We start from the raw sequence: 27,564 nt of genomic DNA, 5'->3' as shown, positions 1-27,564 counted from the left end.
AGCATCCTGTAGGTCCAGAGACACCAACCAATCCTGAAGTTGAAGGGCCTGGAGGACTTGAGAAAGAGTGACCATCTTGAACTTGTCCTTCCTAAGAAGATTGTTAAACCAACGCAAGTCCAAGATGGGTCTTTGGAATAAAAAAATATGGGGAATACCATCCCATGTTCCTCTCCGCTACAGGCACCAGTTCTATAGCGCCTTTCTCTAGCAGGGTCAAGATTACAAGGAGCGGATCTGGAAGCTTCAAAGAGAGATTCCCTGGTGGATTGTCGTGAGGCCGCTGTAGGAAGGGAAGGCAGTAGCCGTGGGCTATGGTATCCAGAACCCACGCATCCGAAGTAATGGCTCGCCATTCTTCGAGATGCTGAGACAGTCTGCCCCCATCCGGCGAACCATGGGGCATGGCCTCATAACTGTTTCGGAGCGGCAGCGCCTGAAGGCAAAGAGGCAGCTGCCTAAGTGGCTTTGGCACCTCTATTTCCCCGACCACCACAAGTACTTTTACGCGGAACCCTTTGAATGGCGGCTCCTCTTGTTGTACCAAAGGAGGAGTAGTAACGAAAAGAACCTCCCCTCTACTGCTGTCCCCTAGGATGAAAAGGCAGAGGTTGACGCACAGCTGCGCTTAAAGATTTTGCCACAGCTTTTGAGGTCTGCAACCTCTCAAGGCTCTTGTCAGCCTTGCTGCCAAACAAATGCATGCCATCAAAGGGCATGTTCAAAAGACAGACTTGCACATCCGGAGCAAAAGCCGACTTCCGCAACCACGCAAATCTGCGTTTAACGGTCCTCGCAGCCATGGCCCGGCTAACACTGTCGGCAGTGTCCAAACCCGACTGAAGGGATTCACACATGGCATCCTTGCCATCTTGCACGAGAGCAAGGAACCCATCCCTTTCTTCCCCTTCGGGAATATACTCAGCCGCAAGAGAAACACAATTCCACCAAGTGTGAAAATCTTGCCAAGGTACAAGTGGAGTTGGCCGATTTCAGCGCCATACTCCCAGTAGAAAACACCTTTCGTGCCCAACCGTCGAAGCGTTTGTCGTCCCTATCCGGAGGGATGGTAGGGTACGCCGTCTGCCTCGAGGTGGCCGTAGCCGCCTGAACCACCAAACTCTTGGGAGTGGAGTGAGATGAAAGATAGCTGGGATCGCTATCGGAAGGGTGGTATTTTTTAGTTAATGATTTGTTAACTGCCGGGAGATATTCCAGGGCCTGCCAAGCAGCTGCCACCCTTTTCTGCAAGGTCAAATGAAAAGGTAACACATGGTCAGAGGACGGACCTTGATCCAGAATATCCGTCAAGTCATCCTGAACAAAAGCCTCTGCAGGAGTTGACCAACCAAGATATTCCTTGACTCTAGCCATCAGTCTCCTGTACGATGACTCAGCATGAGCCCCAGGCTCAGGCCTGCCAAATTCCACCTCAGGAGAAGTGTCTAGGCCACTAGCAACATGAAGAGATTGCCTTAACTCTTCCAATTGACTATCCCCTGAAAAGACAGGAGCCATATTAGGCTCAACAGGGTCAAAATCTAAATCTGACCTCTCCTCCTCCTCCTCTTGCTGCTCCTCCTCCTCCTCCTCTTCCTCCTCCTCCTCATAGATGTCATCCAGAGGGAGGTAAAAGTCTCGGGACTGCCGAGGGTCTAGAGTCCTTAACAGGCCTTACAGACTTGGAAGTAGCCTTCCTTGGAGGATCCACCGTACCAGGGACCTCCGATGGCAAATCCTGGCCAAAAGGCTACAAAGGCGTCGAGACTTTGAGAGCGCCGACGGCTTCGGCGTCGACAATGGCGCTGAGGGCTGGTACGAAGGCAAAGCTTCGACATCCGTATTCGACGGACATGGTGCCGACAGAGTTGACGCCGACCTCGAGCCCTTAGCAGGTTTCTGTGGTCTCGCTGGGGGCGAGGACTGAGACCTGGAACCATGTCTTTTGCGACCATCCTGAGCCTTGTCCGAACGGGGCCTCAAAGGTTCCTGATGAGGATTGCACCGGGGACCCGAGACTGAAGGCGCACGAGCCACGGATCGAGACTGTTCCTTGCCGGCTTGGTTAGAAGGCGCGGATGGAACTGTGCCCTGCGATTGAAATATCGCCAACGTCTGCTCCCTGAAGGCAGCCCATTCCTCTGGAGTCGATGACTTTGTTGGACAAGCCAGTTTCCTTGCGGCCCCATCCTTTGAGGAGGATAGGGAAGGCGACCGGTGACGACGCTTCCTAGAATGCCGAGACGAGGACGACGAATGACAGGAACCACTGCGGGACTGAGACCCCTGGGACTCCTTCCGACGAAGAGAGTCACCCCTCGAATCGTCGGTGGACATGCCCTTAGACTTTGATTTACGGGACTTACTGAAGCTATCCCTTACTCTCCCGCAATGCCTTAACAGTCAGCGACTGGCATTTGGAACACTCGTCGGTGTCGTGACTCTCGCCGAAGCACCACAAATAAATGCAATGCAGGTCGGTAATCGACATCTTAGACTTGCAGTCCTGGCAAGTCTTGAAGCCAGACCGCGGAGTCGGAGGGGTAGAAGACGACATATTCACGAGGAATACACGCTGCACGCTGAGTCTCCGAAGCAAACACGTTTGTGGAAAAAACAGAACTGAGGCTACGGGCATCGTGCGTCCTATTTATAACATCCGGTGACGTCGCCTTCGACGGAGGCCTTCGAGGAATATCGACCCAACGCCATCGACGCAGGATGCCCTCTGTCGAAAAAGTTCCCGAAGTACACAGCTGTGGACATTACATGTCAAAGATGTGGAATACATTGGAGGACACATCCATTCGAAACACAGCTTGTAGGTGTTGTTTGGTTAATAGTCCACCTATTGACCTCCTATTGCCATGCTAACCCCCATTTGCCATTCGCAGCCAGTTCCTGCCCAAAACCCCTTCTCATGGGAACTCTTTGAGCTCCATTTAATCAAGCCTTAATATCAAACTTTGCACTCGAAGTGCGTGGCAGTGTTCTGCAATTAATGACTTAATTTCAGCTGTAAACGCTACTGGTGTAGTACAAATGTCTTAACCAGGTCTGCCTTCAGCCAATCAATATATATAGAACTGGGCATGTCCTTCAGTAAAGTCCTGTTAAAGCATTGACAAAGCCAGCAGTGTTTGGCTTGTGTATGTGTATTAAGCCTTTGCAAGGCTAATAGATGGCCAGAATCAGAAAAGTATAAGCTTTTCCAGTAGTACTTTTTCTTCAATTCCCTCAATTCCCTTTCCTTTTCTTCCATTAAAGCAAGACTGTACCGCCTAGTGATTTGTAGCCTGGCATTGTCAAGACATGATCAAATAGAAACTGTATACATCATTTTCAAAACAATCACTGCAAAAGATAGTGTTGCCATTTCACCAAAAAACTCCACTGTGTCCAGAAAATGCAGCAGTTGAACCAATGTGCTGTGTGCAAGAGAATATGCATGCAGTATTTTTTAAAATGTATATTATATTTATTTAGCACTTATCTAGCACTTAAATGTACTTAGAAGCAGGGGTCGGTGCTGCATCGGTGAAGTGAAGAAGCACAACAGTAACCCACAGGAAAGTTAACTCCAAGGAACACGATTGAAATAGGAGATAACTTCCCCATGGCTAAATTGTTGCGCTTCTTCACTTCACCTGTGGTGCTGACCCCTGCTGCTAAGTTTCATTAGAAATTACATACTGAGCAGCAGGGACTGGCGCTGCAGCGGTGATATAACTTCCCCGTGGCTTACTGTTGGCTTCTTTGCAGCTAAGTTAGGTAACTCATATTTCAATGATGTTCTAAATTAGAACATGACTGAAATAGGAGGTAACATCCCTGTAGCTTATTGTTGCTTCTTCGCTTCACTGCTGCAGCCAATGGAACTTATCAGCAGTGGTTGCGGCGCAACAGAAGAGGGAAACATGAATCAAATGTGTGATTTAACATTGAAAAGAAAAGGCAATAGTGGTAAAGTATGGTGTAAGGAACGCATGGTATCAAACAGTAACACAGACACAAGTGATCATAGTTCAAGGTTGTTTTTTTAACTTCAATTGGGTTTGAAAAAACCCTAAGTCTAAAGATGGGAGCAAGCTACGACCACCAAATAATAATAATGCAGTTCTAGTGATGTCTTGTCAATATAAAAGGGCCTATACTAATAAACCTATTACCAATTCTTACTTCTAAATACAAATAGTGTGGGAAACAATGTTATGCAAAAGAAAAGTGTTCAAGAAATTATATGTCAGGATACTCAAGCCGTTGCCTTCGCTTCCCCATGTTTTCAGCATGGGACAAGGCGACACTCTCGAGCTTAGCACAGTCTGTGGCTTTTCTAGCACAAGAGTGCAGTTCAAAACTTCAACATCATTATCTTCTGTGACAAAGTATCTTTGTCATTCAAAGTCTCTTTTCCAGATGGCCTGATGCAATAGGACAAACACCAACGTTCCTTCCTCCTTAGGGTTTCACACGTACACATTCCCGGGTGATTTTCTGTTCACCCCAGACACCCCGCCGGGCTCAGACCCACTTCAACACAAAGCTTTCAAATGGTCTCCCTCTGCCAGGCTCGGACCAACTTTATCAACTTTGCCACAAATGTTCTTTACTGTATCAACATCGAGGACTTTCAATTGTGCGCAGGGTTTTGCTTGACCTGTCACAGGACCACTTTGATTCACGATTCTCTACAACTCTTTCACTTTTCAGCTGGATACCTTACAGAGACCTTCGATTGAGCACCCACGTGGTGCCGGACCACTCTGTCAAATGTATTGTATCTTTGTTTCAAAGTTCAATCCCTCATCAGCAGTTCAACTTTACTTGCATCTTTTATCACACATATTTCAAACAATGTTCGTTCGAGTGCTCGCCATCCAATGTTCCCATTTGCAACCTGGGCTTCAACACAGACCAGACTTGTATCGGTCTCCCCAACTCATCGGCTGTGTTGACTTCGCTGACGCTGCTTTTTTCTTGGAGTCAAGGACAGTACCACAGCGGGTAATTTTCCTCGCCTTGATTGACACGGGAGGGCCTGGGGTATCTCTGACACACAATGCAGGATTCGTCAGCCTGTTTTCCTGGTCTTATGCTTTCCAATCTCGAGCGCTCATGAAAGGAACGGTTCCTTGTCAAGAAGGTCAAAGGAACTTCCCTCCTTGCAATACCCTTCTGTTTCGCAGTCTTTCTCCTCTTGTTAAACTACTATCTTGGAACTGCTGCTTCCGCGTGTGCTTTGCCTCGCTCAGAGTGTGCGCTCATGCTCTGCCCTTTATCCATGTTGGGAAGCTTACTGGAAGTCAGGTGCGTGTGATGGTCAGTACCTGCCTGACCACTGTATTGGCACACATCAGGTATTCGGCTCGGGTGTTAGTCTGTTTTCTCTGCCCGTGAGAAAGTGTTTGTGTTGTAAAGTGGGGTGGATGGTTGGAGTTTCTAAAATATCCTACTTGGTAGGATGGGGTAAATATGTTAAAAAGAAGGGGCTACCGAGTCTCACCATCCGGTGTCCCAATTCCACTCCCCGAAGAGACCTCAGCCAGATGATCCTCCCACACTGGTCCACCCCGAGGAACTGGATCCAAAAGGGATGGCCGTGTCCTGGCCACCTGGATGTCACGACCACACACCCTGGGTCATGTACGCAGATACCCAGGATGGTGGGTGCCATAGGACCATGCCGGGAATGACTCATTTGTGTCCCTTCGGAACACACAGACACAGGGGGCTCGGCTGGACTTTGTCCTGGCGCCTTTAGTACCAAACTCATGTGGGGAATTGACCTTGGGCTTACTATATTCGATTTACTTATTTTCCAGGCCTCTTATTTGCCAGGTCCTGGGTGTGGCCTTCTTGGCCCAGCTTCACATGCCAGGGACAAGGTGTGGCTGGGCGTGTCAGACAGAGCAAGCTAATGGGCGTGGCCAAGGAGCTCAGCTATATAAGCCGCCCCATCCTCAGAATCAGTGCTTTGTGTTAACTTGCTTTCAAAAGCATGTGACGCTTACCGACGAATGGACCAGCAGAGAAATACTCACCCAGGAATCCCATGCTCCGCCCGGTCATCTCTCCACGGCATCCTTCCTTGCGAGTCCAGTTGCAACAACAGAAGAAGACAAGACAAGGTTAGTGCATCGCAACAACAAGAAGCGCACTGCATTTAAAAGCATGCGTGCGACGCTACAATACAACTCACCTGTTACCTGCAACCACGTATCCAGTTCTTCATCGCTCCGGTTACAGCATCTGTGTCCGGCTGCTCCAGGGCCCAGCTTCTGTCACATACACGGGAGAAAGAGCAAGAACAGGATCACAGCAGGTACGGACAATAACTCACCGAGCAGACACTTGTTGAGGAACGAACGATCACGGAAGACGCACAATACAAAGGCAAGCAGGGAAAGGCTGAAAACCAACAAGTAAAAGAAGACAGACAAGAATAAGAACACTACTTAGCAGAAGAACTGGGTAGTCGCAGCTGGACTGGACTACTGGCTGCAAGTGTCATGAACCATCGGACTCGTCCTTTCTGGACTTCAGGGACCCTGACCCATAGGGGCTTACACTCAGCAGTACTCCCAACATGGCCTCCGAACGCGGAATACTGTTTACCAGTTTCCACGCCATACGCATTACGTTCTATAAAGCAGACATGGCCCCGCGGCCCTGCGCGTCTCAACGCTAACGCTTGCCGTGGCTAGACGTGTGCTGCCGTAGTTCGCTTGTGTTTTTCCTTTGATTCCTGGTTCCCGGTTCCCTAAATTCCTCCTCCTTCATTCCCCATCCTTTTGTCCTCCTTGCATCCTGGATCTCCGTGCACTCGTCTTCAGTGTGCACTCTTTGCTGCTTTCCTGGATTTCCTCATACTTCCCAGACATCTGAACGTTCCCAGGACTCAGGATGCTGAACACACGCTGGAACCCGAGGACCTGCACTCAGGGTTCTACAAAACCCGACCTCTACGAAAGAAAACTCCATCGAAAAACTCCCACAAACAACAAAGACAGGTGAGAAGGGGGAAAACCTGTGACAGATTGAGACACGCCAACAAACTGATACAGATACGGACATGGAGGCTGCAGTTCAAGATCTCATGCACGGCATGCAAGAGTTAACCACAGAAGTTCAGAATCTCAAAGCTGAGAATGCCGCATTAAAACAACTAGTCCTGTCACGTGATTCCGCGACCAAGGAAAGTGTATTGTTGGGCGGAGTAGTGGAGAAATATAATGGCTCCTCAAAGAACCTTCGTGGCTTCCTTGATTCGTGTTTAGTGCACTTTACCTTTAAGCCCTACTACTTTTCCACCCCCAGGGCAAAGGTGGGCTTTATGATTTCACATCTCTCCGGGAATGCATTAACCTGGGCTACCCCTTAGTTAATTCTGGAGATGCCCTCCTGGATGATTATGATGGGTTTGTACGTGCTCTAAAGACCATGTTTGACCGCCCAGAACAGGTTTACAGTGCCTAAGAACATCTATTGGATTTCCAAAAAGGGTCCCAGGATATGATTACCTATGTAACACGCTTTAAGCAACTTGCCAAGGAAGCAGACTGGTCCCCGGAGGCCTGTTTCACCCTATTCCGGAGAGGACTAAATGAAGAAATAAAGGACGAGCTAGCCGGGGTAGCTCGCCCAGTTTCTTTCCAGGCCCTTATGGACCTCTCTTTACAAATAGACTTTCGAATCCAGGAAAGGAAGGCGGAAAAGAAGAAAACAAAGATGCCTTACCAAAAGACCTCTATAGAATCTCCCTCTAAACCCGAGCCCACTCCTGCCCCGACCACAGACCCTGAACTCATGTAACTGGAGGCCTTGCGCAGACCCATATCCCCACAAGAAAGATTGCAACGGATTCACACCGGGCTGTGTATGTACTGTGCCTCAGATAAACATCTTGTGAGAGAATGTCCTTTGGCCCCTCCACGGCGTTCGGGAAACACCCGTTCCCGATCCTAGACGGAGCACAGCTTTGGGAGAGAGATGTTTGCTCCACGTCTATTCCATCCTTGAACTCTCCTGGACAAAACAATCTTGTGATCTTGCAGGCCTTTCTATCGCCGTCCAAGAAAGAACTTACCCCATTCTGGCATTAGTGGATTGTGGAGCCAGGGGGATTTTTATAGATCAGGATTGGGTCACTACCCACCACATTCCATATGAAACTCGAGACATCATGCAACCTGTAGAGGCCATCGATGGATGACCTCTCTCTTCAGGACCAATCACCCTGCAAACCAAAGAGATCCAGCTCTCGATAAACCATCATCAAGAGATGATCAAGTTTGACATCATAAAGTCTGCCCATTATCCCGTGGTACTCGGTATTCCCTGGTTACAGAAGCACAATCCATACATCAACTGGGCAGCAGGATCCTTGTTTCTTGGCTCCGAACATTGCATGTCTCACTGCCTATCCCTGGATTCCTCGTCAAAATCCTCTGAAGGTACGCTGACAGACCAGCAAGGCCCACTCACGGTCTCAAATATTACCCAAATCCCCAGAGCCTATCATGACTACACTGATGTGTTTTCAACTGCCATAGTTCAAGCCCTACCCCCTTACAGACCTGAAGACTGCGCTATCGATACTGAACCCTTGGCTGTGATTCCTTTTGGAAGGATGTTCATCCTATCAGAACATGAGAAAAGGGCCCTCCGAGAATACTTGGATACCAACCATACGACCATCCAAATCCCCAGTGGGAGCTTCGTTGTTTTTCGTTCCCAAGAAAGATACTAAGGAGCTTAGGCCTTGTCTTGATTATCGTGGTCTTAATCAATGCACCCTCAAGGACCGCTACCCATTGCCCTTATTCTCGGATATCCTGGAAGCGGTGAGAGGAGCCGTAATCTTCACGAAATTGGATCTCAGAGGTGCTACCATCTGATCCGTATAAAGGAAGGTGACGAAAGGAAAACATCCTTTAGAACACCCTTTGGTCACTTTGAATACCTGGTCATGCCTTTCGGACTCGCCAATGCCCCAGCGGTCTTCCAACGTTTTATGGACCGGGTGTTCTCCGGTATGCTGTTCCTCTTCGTCATAGTTTACCTGGATGACATACTGATATACACCAAGGACCATCTCAAGCAAGAAGAACATGTCAAGGCAGTCTTACAACGGTTACGTGAATATAAACTCCTGGCTAAACCCGAGAAATGCCTTTTTCATGTCTCTACTGTTCACCATCTGGGATTAGTCCTTAGTCCAGAAGGAATTGGAATGGACCACTCAAAAGTAAATTCCATACTATCCTGGCCTGTTCCAAATACCGTGAAACAGATTCAATCCTTCCTGGGGCTTGCCAACTTCTACCAAAAATGTATACCTTCCTTTTCGGAGATAGTTCAACCGATCATTACATTGTTGAAGAAGGATACTCCCTTCCTCTGGACCGCAGCCCAAGATGAAGCGTTCCAACGTTTGAAGTAGAAATTTACACAAGCCCCCATCTTGGCTCAACCTGACATTGATCGACCTTTCCTAGTGGATACTGATGCCTCTAACTACGCCATCGGAGTAATCTTAAAGCAGGAATTTGAGGACAAGTTGGAACACCCCATCGCTTATCTCTCGCGAACCCTAACTCCTAGCGAGACCCATTACTCTGTTTTGGAAAAGGAATTGTTGGCCATCCGTCAAGCCTTCACAGAGTGGCGTCATCTACTCCTGGGAGCTAAACATCCTGTTCAGGTCCGTACGGATCATCTGAATCTCCAAGTCCTACAATTCATGGAATGTAGGAATAATCGTCAAGCCCGTTGGGCCTTCTTCTTTGCCCAGTACCAGTTCCAGATCCATCATGTACCTGGAACACACAACATAATTGCTGACGCCTTATCCCGACGTCCCGACTACGAAACTCTGGAAGATCTATCCTTCTCAAAGATATTTCCCCATACAATTTTCGTAGCTCAAGCAATCACTCTCCTGGAAGACATTCGGATTCAAACCCAGTCCTCTGAGATCTGGAAGGAATTTACTGGGAAGAATCGATGGAATCTTAAAACCAAGGACGGGTATTTGTTCAAGGACAATGGCCTGGTCATTCCGACACAGAGACTGCGACAAAGGATTACAAGCCTCTGTCATGATACCCTTCATTCAGGACATTGTGGCATTACCAACACTCTCCATTTAATACAAAGACAGTTTTGGTGGCCAAAAATGAAAGTGGACATCCAGCAGTACATCCAAGCCTGTGCAGTCTGCAATCAAAACAAGCATGATAACAAGAGGCCGGCGGGCCTTCTACTCCAACCAACGCTACCAACAAGGACCTCGGAATTTATTGCTACAGACTTTATTGTTGAACTACCACCTTCCAGGGGATACACAACTATCATGGTTACCATTGATTTATTCACTCACATGGCTCATTTACACCCTTACATAAATTACCATCTTCCTCAGAACTCGCTGGAATCTTCCTGGAACACATATTCCGATTTCATGGACTCCCTTCCAAGATCATATCAGACAGAGGTCCTCAATACATATCTCAATTCTGGAAACACTTATGCCGTATACTAGGAATCCAATGTGCCCTCTCCTCAGGTTATCATCCACAGACCAACGGAGCTACAGAACGTGTGAACCAAACCCTGGAGCAGTATCTTCGTTGTTTCACCACCAAAGTTCAGGACGATTGGTCTCTTTTAATACCTGTGGCTCAATTTGGATCACTCGGCTGTCAAGACCAGCCCCTTCTTCTGCAGTCAAGGATTCCACCCTTCGGTTCTACCATCCCTTCTCCCACATCCTACACCAGTTCCTACAGTCGATTCCTGGATTGAAACCCTCATCAATGTACATAAGGAAGCCAAAGAACACCTTGAAAGGGCCCAAGCTAACACCAAGCAGACTCCAAAAGAAGACCAGGTCCTTCCTATGCAGTGGGTGATAAGGTCTGGCTATCCGCGAAACTACTGCCTCAACACTTACGACCTAATAAGTTGGCTCCTCTGTACTATGGCCCTTTTTCCATAAAGAAAATCATTAACCCAGTGGCCTTCCGACTCAAATTACCAGACTCCTGGAAGAGGATCCACCCAGTGTTTCACACATCTCTAATGAAACCATACGTCCAGACCTCCCGGCCTGCTACAAGACCTACCCCTGTGGTTGTCGACGACCAGCTAGAATACAAAGTGTCCCGAATATGGGACTCCAGGTATAGACGTGGTCAGCTACAGTATCTGGTGGAGTGCAAAGGCTATCCACCCAGTGAATGCACCTGGGAACCGGTCTCAAACCTAAACGCCCTCAGGCTACTTCAAAGGTACCACCTTATACACCCGGGCAAACCCAGAGGAACAGGCCTTCGGAGGAGGCATGCAGTCATGAACCATCGGACGCGTCCTTTCTGGACTTCCTGGTCCCTGACCCATAGGGGCTTGCACTCAGCAGTACTCCCAACATGGCCGCCGGAATGCGGAATACTGTTTACCAGTTTTCGCGCCGTACGCATTACGTTCTATAAAGCGTCTCAACGCTACCGCTTGCCGTGGCGAGACGTGTGCTGCCGTAGTTCTCTTGTGTTTTTCCTTTGAGTCCTGGTTCCCGGTTCCCCTAAATTCCTCCTCCTTCATTCCCCCTCCTTTTGTCCTCCTTGCATCCTGGATCTCCGTGCACTCGTCTTCCGTGTGCACTCTTTGCTGCTTTCCTGGATTTCCTTGGACTTCACGGACATCTGAACGTTCCCAGGACTCGGGACGCTGAACGCACACTGAAGCCTGAGGACCTGCACTCAAGGTTATACAAGACCCAAACTCTACGAAAGAAAACTCCATCGAAGAACTCCCACAAACAACAAAGACAGGTGACAAGGGGGGAAACCTGTGACAGCAAGGGACCAGTGAAGGAACTTGTTTCTTGGCCATTAAGCGCCCGTGCCAGAAGTAGCAGGAAGGATTTCCCACAGACTCTACTAAAAGGTGAGCCAACTGGGGACAGGCACCCATCTGGATTACAATCAATCCTGGGGGGAAGAACGGAAGGGGCGCAGGATCGTAGCTAGCATTGCTCAACGTTTCCCTTTGTACCCACGCAGGTACATGGCCCTGGGATACTACTACCATGATCACTGGTGTCCACATGGCAAGCATGTTCCTAAGGTGCATTTCACCCCTGGGAGGGCTACAACCGTGCCACAATGCCCCTGCAGAGACAATGTAAGCGTAACACTGGATGACAGATCCCTGGGGACTAGTGGGTGAGACACCTTCTGGCTTCTCACATTGGGGAGTCGATGAGAGGAGTGGAAATAAAATGGTCAGCAAATGGGCTAATTTGCTAATTTTAGGGCGTTTGTGAAGACCTAAAAATCACCAAAGTCTCAAGCAACGCTGTCGACAGCGATCATCTTTGGGTGTTGTCAAAACAGCCATTCAAATTAGACCATTGTAGTTTAGACTTTCCCATAGGAACATTTTAGAATAAACATCAGCACTAGATATCCGCAATTGATGACAGCAATTAAAATGTTTAGAACGTTTGTACATCTGAACTTCGGTGACATACTGCGGTGGACTGCAAAGGACCTACAAAAGTTGGTAAAACTAGAAGACTGTCTCCGAGGTGGGGTCTGAGAGCCATAAAGCAGCCCCGCACACTGCCATGCATTAGAGTGCTGATGGCCTTGGGCTGGAAGAGATGGGGTGCATGTTGTCTCTGAGGATATTTCAAGGCTAAGCAGGGTCCTGTCTGTGGAACGATGAAAGGTGCAAAACGATGAGTCGTGTGCTCCTGTAGAATCTGCTTGTTGCAGTTTTTGTCCGCTTGAACTGAACAAGTGCAAAAATACGTGCTTAATATGGGTAATAAGTGGACACAAGCCACAACAAGCTACCTGCAAAAATAAGCGACTTTGGGCAAAAAGAAGCCCAAAGTCACTTATAATAAGCGGACCTGTAGTAAAAGAAGATAATACACTATTCCCAGTGACAGAGCTGTTGGAGGTCGGGGTCTATACACGTGGCCACGCTGTATTTTCATGCTGCATTTATGGCTCTAAGCATCTGTGGGTGGGCTGAACTACCCCGTTGCCCTAGAGGCCAGTCCGGGCCTGGTCCCTGCCTGCAGCAGAAAGTGGTTTACCATTTAACATTGTCCGGAAGGTGAATTCTAGAACTGCTGGATTCCAGTCATTGTGGAATGTGCTCTTCAGCCAGCTGTAGTTTGGGAGGGAAGGTGGGATAGAGCATGCAAGCCCAGGGCTTTGGATGCTATGCGCTGCAAGGCACACTTGTTCGCACAGCAGGATTTTATTTTCCCATGTGAACTTCCGCCTGGCTGCTTGCAAGCTACTTTCATTTTCACACTATCATCTAGGGCTGCGCATTGAAGGGAGTTTTCTTTGGATCCACATTTTGGGAAAGAAGTTGAACGAGAAGCCTATAAATGAAATCCTGTTAAAAAGGCACAAAGGACTGACATGATATGATAGATGTACCACTGTGCTTAAACTTGCTGCATGTGACTAGGTAAAGAGCACAGGATATGTGCGTGCTCGGTTACACGTGTAGAATGCATTTTAAAATGATGGAAACCAGATTCCCATGGGGGTGAGGAGCCCAAGTAAGCTATGCTGTCCCCATGTTTGAGTCCTTCGAACAGCTGTGTTGTACAGGGGCGCAACAAAATCTACATTTCGGGGTGGGCTGAGTGGTGATGGGAGGGGCCACTTCAGAAATTAGCTGGGGCAAACTTGGCGGCTCGGTCCCCACTGCGCTACCCCCCCCTGCCTTCCATGGTCTGGTGTGGGTATCAAACAGTATATTTTAAAGCGCACTATGCAAAAAGGTGATGGCTGTCTTTCTTGAAAGTATCAGCTTTAAAGTTTTACTGCGTTTGTTCAAGTACACTTTTCTGAACAAACAGTAAAACTTTAACACCGCCAGTTTCGGGAAAGACGTCCCTCACCTCGCTGCCTGACAAAATGCAAGTGCACAGATCCAGGGGTGCACCTAGGCTAAAATCTAGGCTGGGGCTAACCCTTCAAATGTTGGGAGAGGCCCTAACTTCAGAGATGGTGGAGGAGTGACAAACATACTTGTGTAGGGGCATCTAACTTCATTACTCATTGTAATGAGCCTATTCTAGTGCAGCTTCAATGTTACAATCAGTTAACTCTCTCCTTTAAGTCCGAAAACACCCACTTTTTGCAGATCTTGAAGGTCCTAGAAAGTGTGAAAATGGCAGATGGTGTGCAATGAAAGACTCAATATCATAGCATAACAGGACAGAGTGTGGGGCAGTACTCTGGATGGCCAAAGCAACTTAAGAGGCTGGGAGCAACAGGGGAGAAAATGTAATGTTGGTTCTACCACAGTTAGTGCGCTACACTAGAATCTCTGATGCAATGACTCGATAGTGAGACTATGTCTGCCTGTCAAATCAAGCTATACGAGACTAGCGGAGGGCCAGTGCAGCAATAATGCAATTGTATGTGATATTATTGCAGCAAAGGAGCACCAAGGTACACTAATTTGGCCCTACAATTTTAAAAACTGTCCTATTGTAAGGGTGTAAATGTAATCACTTATAAACACTCCACTTTTTGCAGTTGAAGTCAGTGTGAGATTACATTATTTGCCCGGGATCACATACTTGCGCTAAATAGCAAAGCAGGGATTTTAACCCACTCTGCAATTTGGGCACGGCCACATTCATCCACGTTTTACTTGGAACAAATATTTATGTTTTGGGTGTCAAGACCTACAATAATACTGTTGTATAGAGTTTACTTGCAAAATCCACAAATTGCATAGTAAAGCATCATGACAGCAAGTAAATACTTATAGCAGCAGCATGTTGGGCCAAAATAATATCAGCGTACCTTTATTTTCCACATCCTGAATGGAAAAATGTAAGATGCAAAAGGCAAAATATATATGTACCCACTTTATTTTCAGCACTTTAAGACACACAGTAAAAGAGGTGTAAAAAAACTCACTTAGGTTTGGAGGTTTGTCACAAACCTCCACCGTGGTGTTCTGTATGGTTTTTAGAACATTCAAACACATTTTCAAAGGGTGCTTTATTGTGTTGCTCCCTTTAACTGTCACAGATTTGCAGAGTGACTGGTGGCCTTTCAGTTGGAAATTCCCCATCATGCATGTTAATGTTAAAGGATATTTGTGCCGCGCACTATCACCACCGGAGTGGTCTCCTGCCGGCTCTGAAAAGGGAAGGGTGGGGCAGTGGGATAGTGGGAATAAGCTGGATAAGTGCAAGAGAGCAGTGATGTGTTGTTGGCGGGCTTAGCACAGTGGGTCCGTCGGCTGGGCTTGGGGTGTTTTACGGTCAGTAGTCGTTGTGTGCTGTTGTGCGAGTCTATGTGTGTTTTGTTGTTGTAGTGTAGTGAAGTTTGTGCAGATTGTTGTGTTGTAGGTTTGTGGTTGTGCTTGGTTAGAGTTTGAGAGGTGTATGTAGAGGGTGAAATTGTTAGTGGGTTGGTTTAATTGGCATTGCTGTCTGGAAGTGAGGCGTTAAATTTCCATCTTCTCTCGAGGTGGGATGCAGGAGCATCGCTGCGTCTCCGTCCTGATCTGGGGTCGTCCAATACTCACAGTGCCTTTCACACATGGGATCCACTCACATTCATTAACTTGCACAAGTTACTCCTCGGTCACCTACGTGACACCTGTCTGTATGCAGGGCAGGCAGGCGTTTGTGGGTCCCTTTAATTCTGGCCCAGAGAGCAGTCCCAATCCAGTCCGTGCACGGCTTCAGCTAGCCGGGGCTACTCCATCCATATGTGACAGCTGGTTGGCATTCAACATCTTATTCAGTTGCTCATGCAGGTTTTCGCTCCCAGCCTTAAGTCCAGGAGGCGGCATCTGCCTTCATTCACAACTCCATCTGGTCAATGCCCACGCTGATGCCACAACTTAGTTCAAGAGTGACAAGTGCCAACATTCACACAACTCTATACAAGTATGATACGTGGTAGCAATTATGGAGCGGGTGAGTTTGGTGGCTGGAGTTGGCTAGGGATGCTGATTTCTGTTCTCATGGGTGCCACTTGTGTCCTATTCGATTTAGGGTCATCTCTCTTGTTGTAGTAGGAGTTTCTCTAGTTGCTTCTGGGTGTTGTCAGTCTCATCCTAAATTTGTCATCCTTTTCTTTGTGTTTCGGTTTTTCAGTTTGAATCTGTGATGTCGAAGAGCCAGGTGTTTAGTAATTTTCTGAATTGTAGGTGGTCTTTGGTGTTTCTTATATCTTTCGGGATGTTGTTCCTGGTTTTTGCAGCTAAGTGGGAGAAGGAGGAGCCCCCAAGTTTTTTCTTAAGGTATGGTTTTTGTTCCAGACGGATTTCGTTGCTTGATCTGAGGAGTCTTGTTGGTTTGTAGATTTTCTTTTGTAGGAATTCCACTTCTTGTCCGCGGATTGCCCTGTGTCTTATGCACATTGTTTTGAAAGTGATGCGATGTTTGACTGGGAGCCAATGCAGTGTTTTTAGGGCTGGAGTGATGTGGTCTCTTCTGGATAGTTTGAGGAGCAGTCTGGCTGCTGTATTTTGGGTCCGTTGTAGTTTCTTCAGGAGGCATTCTGGTATCCCAAGGTAGAGGCTGTATGCATAGTCCATTCTTGAGATGATGAGGGCGTGGATTGTGAGTGTTTTGTGAGTGAAGGAGAGGAAAGGTAGGATTCTTCTTGCTGTGTGGATGAGGAATAAGCATTTCTTAATGATTGCATTAATTTGTGGTTCTAAGGTTAGGGTGTTGTCCATCAGGACTCCCAGATTATTAACTACCTTAGAAGGTGTTGGTGCGGTTCCCATTTCTGTTGGCCATGGAATGTAGGTGTTCTCTTGGTTTTTGGATATGGTCATGATTTCTGTCTTTCCTGGGTTGATTTTCAAGTTGTTGGCATTCATCCAGTTAAAGACTTCTTTTAGACACTCGATTAGGGTTGAGTGATCGGCTTGAGTGTCTTCGATTTTTCTTTTTTAACTTTATTTATTAAACAGCACACAGGAACATGCATGGTAAACTTACATTTGTTACAGGCAACATGTGGTACTTGAGTTACCCCCCTCCCCCAACCTCCGCGCCTCCAGAGGGCATTGTTCCTCGGCCTCATTCCGTTTGGCAAGGCGGTGAGGTGTTCCCCATATAATGGAGAGCGTTCGCGATCAGGCGTGGCTTAAAAATGAGTGCCGGATAGTTCAGGTCATAGTCTAGGACCGGGGCCCAGATGTCAGAGAACCGATGGAGTCTGCCTGCCTTGGCTGCTGTGACTTTTTCGGCTTTCAAAATGTCCCAGAGTTTAATCCACCATAGGGGCATGAGGGGGCCTTCCACAGTTTTCCAGGTGCGGGCTACCGTGATTTTGTCAGCTAACAAGAGTTGAGTGATCAGCGTGGCCGCCTCCCCGTTCTCGGGTAAGCGTCTGGGTGCGGGATCCCTAGGAGGACCTGCTCGGGTGTTAGCGGAATAGTCACTTGGGTGATGTCTTTTATAGTGACGAGGCATTGGGTCCAGAACTCCCTTACCTTAGGGCAGGTCCACCACATGTGGAGGTAAGATCCTGAGTGGCCGCAAAGACGCCAGCAGTGAGGGTCCAGGGCTCGTTGGAAGTGGTGAAGACGCAAAAGGGGGGTAGTACCATCACAAAAGCAGTTTATGGGTGCATTCCCGGTTGGTAATGCAACGGGATGCTGTGCGCGTCCTGGTCCAGACGTCCACCCAGGATTGGTCCTCTATGGCATGACCCAGGTCCGTCTCCCACAGGGACATGTAGGAGGGTTTAAAAAGGAGGGGGTCCTCTAGTAGTAGTTTGTAGAGGGCGGTGATCTTCCCTCGGGCCGGCAGATCTGCCGCTGTGAGTTCCAGGGGAGTGAGGGGCCGGGCTGCCGCCATTCGGGTCTGGGGGTTGGAGCACCAGTGTCTTAATTGAGCGTAGGTGAATCTATCCGTCGGCGCTAGCCAAAAGGAGGATTTGCATTGTTCGAAGTTGAGGGGGGAGTCTCCTGTGAAGAGTTGTCCCAGCGTTTCGAGGCCTCCTGCGACCCAGTTCCTGAAGTTCGCTGGATGGTCTCCTGGGGAGAAGGCCGGGTTGTGGAAGATTGGGGAGAGCGCGCTCAGGTCGCTCGGGATCCCTCTGAATCCGCGGGCCCACTCCCATGCTTTTATCGAGTTTTTCATGGCCGTCAGCACATCTGGCCAGTTCCGGCGCAATGCATTGGGGAGAAACGGGAGGAAGCGGAGAGGCAGGGGCAGGCAGGACTGTTCGATTTCCACCCACTTTGGGTGACCTGAGGCCAGACCCTACGCTTAGAAGTGGGCCAACTGCGCTGCTATATGATACTTGCAAAGGTCCAGGACCCCCAGCCCTCCCAATCTGGCACTGGCCATCATCGTTTGCCAGGGAATCCTCGCTTTCCTGCCCTTCCATATAAAGTCAATCATTTTCCGTTGAAGCTTCTGAATGGGAGGAAGGGGAATCAAAACGAGAATGGAGGCGCAGGCGTATAGAAAGCGGGGAAGGAGGTTCATTTTTCATGTCGTTATGCGGCCCAGCAGGGAGATTTCCTCCTTGAGGTCTTTCTCCAGTTCCTCAAAGAGCGGGGGGAAGTTGGCTTGGTAGACTTTTGTCGGCTCTGCCGGGATCCGGACCCCCAGGTATGGAATTGCTTGGGTGCTCCATTGGAACGGGCTTTGCTTCTCCAGGGTGTCCCTCTCGTCCGGACTTAGGCCCACTCCGAGGGCTATTGAGTTTGAGAAATTGATGGCGAATCCCGCTTCCTCGTCGAAGTTTTGGAGCTCCGCTAGGGCCGCCCTCAGGGAGGATTGGATGTTTGTGACGGTTAGAAGGACATTGTCCGCGTCAGGGACGTCATTCGGGGGTCGCCAGAGGTCGCAAGAGCGACCTCTGCTGATTGGCTGGCGACCTCTGTCAGTCTCTTGCGACCTCTGCATTTCCGCCAGTCAGAGAATGCAGGGGGCGTGGCCACAGCTATCATGCACGGTGCCGCGTGTGCCTGGGTTGCTCCATTTTATGTTTTGTCCACTCTCCCCCTCACAGCAGCATGTGTGGTTCACTGGTTCTCCTGTCCTCGTGGCTTACAACACGGTAAAGTGAGTGAGCAGGTCGGGGGTGAGTGTGTCCAGTTCTGCGTGGGGGTTGCAGGTAGGTCCTCCTCATTGTGTGTGCTGGTTACGGGCCGCTACTGCTGCGGCCTGGAAGGGCCGTGGCACCGGCTGACATCAGCTGACATCAGGCACGTGAAGGGACTGGAGAAAGCCATCCGCACCTGCAGTGTTTTTTTTTATAGCATGAGTTGTTTTTTGTTATCCTGTCGGACTGGACATGTAAGCGAAGGAGGCTCAGCTTCTATGGCTAGACCCTCGAAGGATCTTTGTCCCATGAGGTGGGGTGCGCACAGGGTTGGGTAAGTGGAGATAAACACCCTTCCTTACACAATCGCAGATGATGGCTTGTACATCACTCCCCTTCTGAAACATATGGGTTTCGCTGGCCGAAGGGCGACAGCAGCCTAAACTGAGCATCTACGTTCCACTTTCAGCTCCCCAGTGACGACTTGTGTGATTTTATGCCCCCCACAGTGTATCCCAACCTCTTTTGTTAATATTCAGTCACTAATACGCCAGTGTTTTTGCTTCGCTCAACATTCTCGTCAAAGCTTCTGTCTGGAAAGGTAAACGCCATTTAAAAGGTTAATAACAAAAGAGTTGCTTCAATTGTAAATGGGGAAGGGCACGTTTGAAACGAGAGCTGAACTCTTTACAACTAGGTGTGTGACGGAGAATCTCTCAAGTGCATGTAAGGAATGCCATTTTCCAAGGTGAGCACTATTACTGCATTTACGTTCATCATGGCAGAAATATTTGCCTTGCCCAAGGGTTCGTAAAGTAATGCAGATGGGTACGTATGGGGACGGGATAAACATTAGGTTTCCAGCGCTCCCTTCTTCATTAGCATATCGCACAGAAGTCCACAACAAAGGCTATCTCAAATTTAAGAAAGCCCCAAAAACGTCACTGATGAATACGACCATCCCTTAATTGGCGGACAGTTTCCCATCGACCCCTCATCAGATAATTCATGGCACTTCATGTCTGTACTTCCTTCCTCTTGTAATGTTGCTGGTAACTGAGACACAGTGGTGTAACTAGGCTAACATTTCGGAGGGGGCAAACCTTTCAAATGTTGGGAGACGGGCTACCTTCAAAGACTGTGGGGAAGGGGCACACTCGTGTGAGTGCATCTAACTTCTTTACACATCCTAATGAGGCTATTCCAATGGTGCAATGACCATTGGGCGTTATCGTGATGGGGGTTGGTATTTGCATGTCAGGGGAGTGATTGGAAAGGTAGTGGGTGACAGGAGACAACTCATTCTCATAGCAGTTCTTAAGTGTATGGTTTCAGACGTGAAGGAGAGTTGCGGCCCGAGGTCCCCTTGCTATCCCTGTGGTCTCCCTGGTTACCCCTAAAAAAATGTTGACATTTTTTTTCTTTTTTAAATGGAAGCTCCTGGACTGTGGCCTGCACCACGTGGCTTTGTTTCTGGAGTGGCTGGCTTTCTTGTTCAGGCCTCTTCAAAAACAGGGGGTTCCACAAGTGCAGTGACCCTAAATAAGAAAGAATAGGAATAACAAATTGTCTTTCTGTAATTCTATACAATAATTGCTAGACTCATTAAAGGTTTATTTTAGGCACACTTCAGGGGGTGAGTCACTGATTTTAGTTTGTTCTTAAATACCTCAAATTCACAATGCAGACAAAAACTATATGTTTTTAGCTTTTTGCAAGTTGCAGTTATAGCATGTTTTTTTCTGCTGTTGTCTCTGTTACAATCATCACAAGACATTCCATCTCGGTGTCCTCTGTCACTTGATAAAATCCTTGTGTCTAAAAGCTTGAGTACAGTGTAGAAATGTTTGACCATATCACATTAAGTGGCCCTTGATTTAATTCTGCCACAATGAATGCTTTGTTGTAATGTGGCTATCTTTCCTATCTCCATGGCATGTTGTTCAGGATGTCTGTTTGCATGTATGAGGTAGCGAGTGCCCAGAGTACGGGATGCTGTGTGAGTGTGCTGCTTTCCCTGCACTACTCTAAATTCTTTAATACACAGTTATGAACCCTCCCAATGTATGTATTTGCCAACCTCTCAAGCCTGAAAAGTAGATGCACGCCGGCTTGACATGTGGCCAACTTTGTATCACACCTGCATATGAACTGGCCTGCTGTTAAATCTGTTACCAGTTTATTGGTATACACTACAGAGTGTAATTTGCTTTGACTTTGAGAATATTCAGGCATGTAATTTCTCATTTTACTATAACTGGTAAGATAGCGATAGCTAGTAAGATAGCTCAGTGGGTTGAGCGCTCGCTGCTGCGATGTGTGTGTGTGTGTGTGTGTGATCTGCATGTTGCAGGTTTGAATCCCGGCAAGGCCAACTCAATCTTCATCCTTCTGAGGTCTATAAATGAGTACCAACACAGGTTGGGTTATATTGTATGTATATTTGTTCTATATAAAGCACTTAAGCGTAAGTGCTATAAAATAACACATCATCATTTGGCCTTGGACGTCTGCTTGCCCTCACAGTAATTTGGTAATAATATTAACGATACATATGGTGATTCATTCTTGAAACATTACAGTGATATAGTAACCATATGTATCGTAGTGTACTTGGGAACAATGCTATGTGAAGCCACTCCCTGTTTTGTCAAGGGGCGAATGGTTGTGTTCCATCGCTTCCCGTGATGTCACTTTGGGGGTGGGTTCAAATGACATCACTTCCTGTGTTGTCAGCAGAGGTCCAGGGTGATGTGATGTCACTTCCGCTACCCCTGGCATTTTGGTGAAATGACGTCCCTGGTCCGCGTAGAGGGCAATCTTGTCTTGGGTGGTGATGATTTGAGTGTCATTTGCATAGTTGTAGCATGTAATGTTGTATTTTTTGATGATTCCAATTACTGGAGTCTGGTAGATGTTGAAGTACAGTGGTGATAGTGAGGACCCTTGTGGCACTCCATAGTCGTTAACTCATGGGGTGGATTTGAAGGGTTTTATCCATACGGTTTCTGTTCTGTCTGCTAGGAATGATTTAATCCAGAGTAGTGCCATGTCCATTATGCCTATGTCTTCTAGTCTTTTGGGTAGGGTGTCATGGCTAACTGTGACAAAGGCTGTGAAGAGGTCGAGCAGGATGAAGGCTGAGGTTGTGTTGGAGTCCGCGTTTGTTTTTAAATCGTCCCAGATGGATAGTAGTGCAGTTTGTTCCTCTGGAGGGTCTGAAACCAACACGTGCTTGGTCTAGCAGGTGGTGTTTTCCTACGTGTTCTTGGGTTCATTTATATACATAGATTTCAAGGAGTTTTGCTGGGTAGGGAATGTTTGAAATCGGCCTGTAGTTGGAGGTCTTCTACATCGCCACTTGTGTTTTTTAAAAGCGGTTTGATATATGCTGATTTGAAGGCTCTTGGTACAGTTCCTGTTGCTAGTGAGAGATTTAGGAGGTTTCTGTAATATTCCGATGGCGTTCTTTGTGCGAGGATTGATTTGTAGATGTCAGGGATCCATGGGTGATTCTGCTTTCTTGCTGTGTTTTACCAACAAGACGAATGCATCTGCTGACATTTCAGGAAAGTTTGGGAGTTTGTGCTGCAGCTCTGTGCTAGGTCCGGTTGGTTGAAGGTTATGGTTGGTTGGTCTGTTTTGTATGATTTGTCTGATGTCATTGATTTTGTTCTTAAAGTGGTCTGCCAGGTCGTTGCCAAGTTTCTCTGAGGGAGTTGGGGTGTTGTCACAGCCTGGTGGCTTTCTCATTTCTTTAATTATGTTGAACATTTCTTTTTGTCTGTTGCTGGCATTGGTGATTCTGTCATCATAATGCTTTCTCTTTGCCTTTTGTATTTCTTTCTTGTATGCGTGGATTTCTTTCTGGAACTGTATTTTTTTGTCTGGGTTGTATTATTTCCTCCATTCCAGTTCCATCTTTTTGTTGTCCTTTTTTATGGTGCTTAGTAGTGGGATGAACCATTTTGCAAATGCCCTTTTTTTAATGGGTGAATGGTTTTTCTGGGGTGATCTTATCAATTGTATCAGCAATCCATTTGTGTAGTTTCCCGTCTAAGTCAGCCAGCTCTAGTTCTATAGTTGAGGGTTTGGTCATCTCCAGTTGTTCGAATAGGTTGCTTGCTTTGACGCTTTTCCAGTTTCTTTTTGTGGTGGTTGTGAGTTTAGGGGGCTGGATGCAGACTTGGGTTGGTAGTCTGATCACGAAAGGGATGATTAGATGGTCGGTCCATAGTATTTGTATCGGTGGTGCCGTGGTGATAAGTTTTTCCTTGGCGAAGATTGCATCGAGGGTGTGTCCTGCCGAGTGTGTTGCCCCTTTGAGCAGCTGTCGTAGTTTCATTGTTGTAAGTTGTCCAATCAGTGAGTTTTGGGAGTTGGCGTGACTTTCTTCAAACCAGATGTTGAAGTCCCCCTGGATGATTAGGTGTTCGTGGTTGATAGCTATGTTGGTGATGGCTTCTATGAAATTATCGACGAAGGTTGCATCGTATGTCGGTGGTCTGTACACCAGGATGAAGGTGATGATGGTTTTTGGGTTCGCTGATAGGTGCATGACCATGGTTCCGCAGTTGATGATGTTAAGGGGTTTGTACGTTTTTATTTTCAGGTGTCCTTTGAATGCTATTGCTAGGCCTCCTCATTTTTCTTTTTTCCGGTTTACTTGAAGGCATTTGAAGTTGGTTGGGAGGCAGCTTTGGAGTGTGATTTTGTAGTTGTCGTCCAGCCATGTTTCAGTGATGAGTTGTCATCGATTAGGTCAAAGATCTCTTGAGCGTTTTGACGTGGATTTTGCATTTATTAGATTGCAGTGGAGTTTAGAGGTGTAGTTCGGTTTGGGCTTTATTGTTGGAATAGTCTTCTGATCGGTGTTGAGGTTTCCTTTCCGGTCGATCTCCATTTGAGGTGTAGGTAAAGGTGCGTCGGTGTCATCAAAGAGTTGTTCTAGGTTCTGTCTAGGGTTTTTGTTGTCATCCGGTCCTCCAAGATTTGTGAGTGTTGAGTGGAAATTCATCTTATTTTGGTGATGTAAGGTGTTATGCGTCGATTATGTTTTTGTTGTTTCTAGCGTAGCCCGTCCTTCTGCGTTGTTGTGTTTGGTTGCCTGCTGTTCCTGATTCTAGCATTGGGTTGGTTCGTTCTGGTGACCGGTTGTTTGCGAGGTATGGAGTTAAGTAGAAGGATTTCCCTCTTCTCTCAGTGTTGGTCCGGTTTTCGTTCCCGTCTGTGGGAGTGTGTTCTGCAGTTGAGTCTTTGTTGCTGTTCTGGAGTGTTTGTTCTTGCTTTTCTTTTTCGTCCCCTTGTTATAGATCGTTTGTGTGGCAATTTGAGCTTGAGAGTTGTTTCCATCTTTTTTCCTTTGGTCTGGTTGTCTTGTGGTGTAGTGCTGGGTGAAGAGAATTGTCTGCTACAAGTTAGGCTGTGTCTAGCTAGCTAGCTATGTGGGGGTTAGCAAGGCTAGCTAGTAAGTACAGAATTGTCCTCATGGGCGTAACTAAGAATCCCTGTCATTTTATGAGGCATGAGTCCCTAATCAGAGTATCACTGCGCAGTAATCAGTCAATGATTCCCGTCTTAACTCTACAGTGATGCGCTCTAGATGTGAGTTGGTCAGTCACATATGAGCGTCCTGTATAGTGGGAGAGAGGCCCCTAATCGATGATGGAATCTGAAATAAGGCACCGCTAGGTTAGAGCATCCTTTATAGAGGGAGAGAGGCCTACAATCAACAATGCTATTTGAAAGGGGCATCACCAGATTTGAGCGTCTCGTATAGTGGGAGAGAGGCTTATGCTTGACAGTTCAGCTGGGTGCAGTGCTTAACACAGCTAGGTTTGAGACACAGGTGACCAACAGATTACAGCATTAGACCCAGCAGGATTTGAGAGTCCTGTATAGTGGGAGAGAGGCCTATGTCTAACAGGTCAAATGGGAGTTGTACTAAACAGTTTGTTCAATAGTGTGATGTAGACAAAGACAGCAGAGGTGTTAATTATTATTAAGGTGTTTTAGATTTGATCAGTGGTTAGGATTCCAGGGTAGAGTAATTGCTCTACTCCGACCTAGACCACTCCTACCATACTGGTCCTGGTCGTTGCTGGTTGACGGCTGGCCACTGGCTTCCTCTGCGGACACCTGCTGACACACCTTGGAGCAGCCAATGTAGGAGCTGCCCTTTGTCTTGGGGCCCTTAGCTGCGGGGGCTGCCGGGCAGAGAGCTGCCTTGGGAGGCCAGTTATGACGGTTAGGTAGTCCAATCCAGGGGTGGTGGGTGGGCGATAGGTTTCGTGGGTGCTGTGACTAAGCTGAGTTGGAGACCCAATCAGAGCCGGTGTCACACACGGTAAGCAGGATTATTACTTTAAGTAGGTAGAAAACACAGCGCAAAGGCCTGCTAAACTACACACTCACCTGGCTGGCGATTTTGGGACGTGAGGTGAGAAAGGCTATGTGTTGTTGATTTCATTGCTGCCATTGTGTGCCTGTGTGGCTCACGGGTGCTGTGACTCAGGGAAACGTGTAGTGCTTGATGAGCCGAGCAGATAGTAGATTTGCTTCGGAAGAAACAAAATGCACCCAGAAGTATGTTCATTTGAACGGTATCCAGTCATTGCATCGAATACAAAGCATATAATGCCAAAAGCATCGAAAAAAAAGCATGGAATGCATTTTTTTGAAAGGTAAAGGTTTTATTTTAATTGTAATGGGTTTTAAGGGGTAAAAAAAAAAAACAGAGGTTGGGGGGACCCTCCATAAAAAAAAAAAATTGATTCAATGCTTTTTTTCCGTTGCTTGTTTTTAGATGCTAAGGCATTCAATGCTTTGGCATTCCATGCAATCACTATAAACCCCTTTGAACTGTTTAGGGGCACGGAAACCCAGAGCCCGCATTGCGCTCCTGACGTTCTATGATATTCTGCATCCCACCACAGATGATGGTAATCAGCAGGGTCGGAGCTACAAATGTGATCACTGGCCAATCCTAGGAACAGAGCTGTTGGAGGGTGGGCTATCATGCTTTATGACCATATTCTCATTTTTACGCTGAGTGAGCATGGCTCAGAAGATTGCCGTACACTGCCTCCCTCATGCTGCCATGGGGATGCAGCATACCATACAACACTGGGAAAAGGACAGTCTGCTTTCCCTAGCTATAAAGCCTGGGGACGCACCGAGCGAAGGGAGGCCTGTGGCGTATGCTGCCATAGCTGCTTCACCCAGCACACCTTGCTGGGCCCATGTACCCCATACCCTTTGTGGTATTGTGGGGCGATGTCAGGCCCCACCCGCAGACACACATACACGCATCCAGCACTCACACAGAGAGACACGCCGGAGACGTGTTGCTGCTCTGGTCTCCAGCGCGAACTGCCACCCGGGACCGTCTTTATTCAATACGCGCATGCGTGAGCCTCGCTACCGCATATTCACTACACAACATCCCTCCTTTTTCCCCAAACAATGAACATTAATTAACAGTGTGACTTAACAATGTATTCTTCAAACATAAACGTTCCAGCGCGACCTTGATTACGAAGCAGGGTCCATAATAAAATCTTGGAACCTCTGCGGCGGGTTGCGCCCCGCCAGGCTCGGGTACCTGCGTGCCTCGGCCTGAGGCACCTCTTGTGTCCCTTGAGTCTCGGCCAGTCCATCGTGTCTCGGTGGCGGTCCATCGTTTGGCTCAGGTGCCGGAGGGTCGACTTCATCCGTTTCGGCAGGTTCCACGCGCTTGAAAAACGAGACGTTCCTGGTGACAGTTCCACATGCGTTGGCAGCTGTGACCATCGAGCCTTTTACATGCGTCACCCCCAGGGGCTGGGTTTCGTAGGTTAACGATAACTTCCCTTCTGCTCTCCTGTTTCGCACCAACACAGTATCCCCCACCGCAATCGGCCTCTCCGAGAGCTTCCTCCTGATCGTCTCATTTACGTTCTGCGCCGCCCTCTCCGTTCGCATGTGATCATTTTCAATCCCCCCCGGCTGGCGGCCTTCCATTTCGGGCAGGAGCCCTCTTGGTACACGCTTAAAGAGTGCTTCGGCTGGGGCGACTCCGGTTGATTGGTGTGGGGTCGAGCGATACTCTCGAAGGATGTCAACTAAGTTGCGTCGGAGGTCTGCGCCTCCATCTGCTGATATGCAGAACACTTTGTTGAGCGTTCGCATGAAGCGCTCTACCTCCCCATTTGCCCTCGGCCAGAGAGGTGTGACTTTCCGATGGCGTATTCCCCTCTCCTCACAATATTGAGCAAACCGTTGCCCCCGAAATGGTGCTCCATTGTCTGAGCATATCTCCACCGGAAATCCATGCGTGGCGAACATTTTCTCCAACGCCATGATGGTATGGTCACTCGCCGTCGACGCCACCAGTTCAACCTCCGGATAGCGGGACCACTGGTCTGTCACCACTAGAAATTAGAGCCCTCGGCCGGTGGATCCAAAATCGGCATGGACCGTCCCCCATGGCTGGTCACTTCTCTCCATA

This window comes from Ambystoma mexicanum, chromosome 3p (genome assembly GCF_040938575.1).
Source record: "Ambystoma mexicanum isolate Mex_15411 chromosome 3p, UKY_AmexF1_1, whole genome shotgun sequence".
Taxonomy (NCBI): Eukaryota; Metazoa; Chordata; class Amphibia; order Caudata; family Ambystomatidae; genus Ambystoma; species Ambystoma mexicanum.
Note: the sequence above shows the minus strand (reverse complement) of the source record.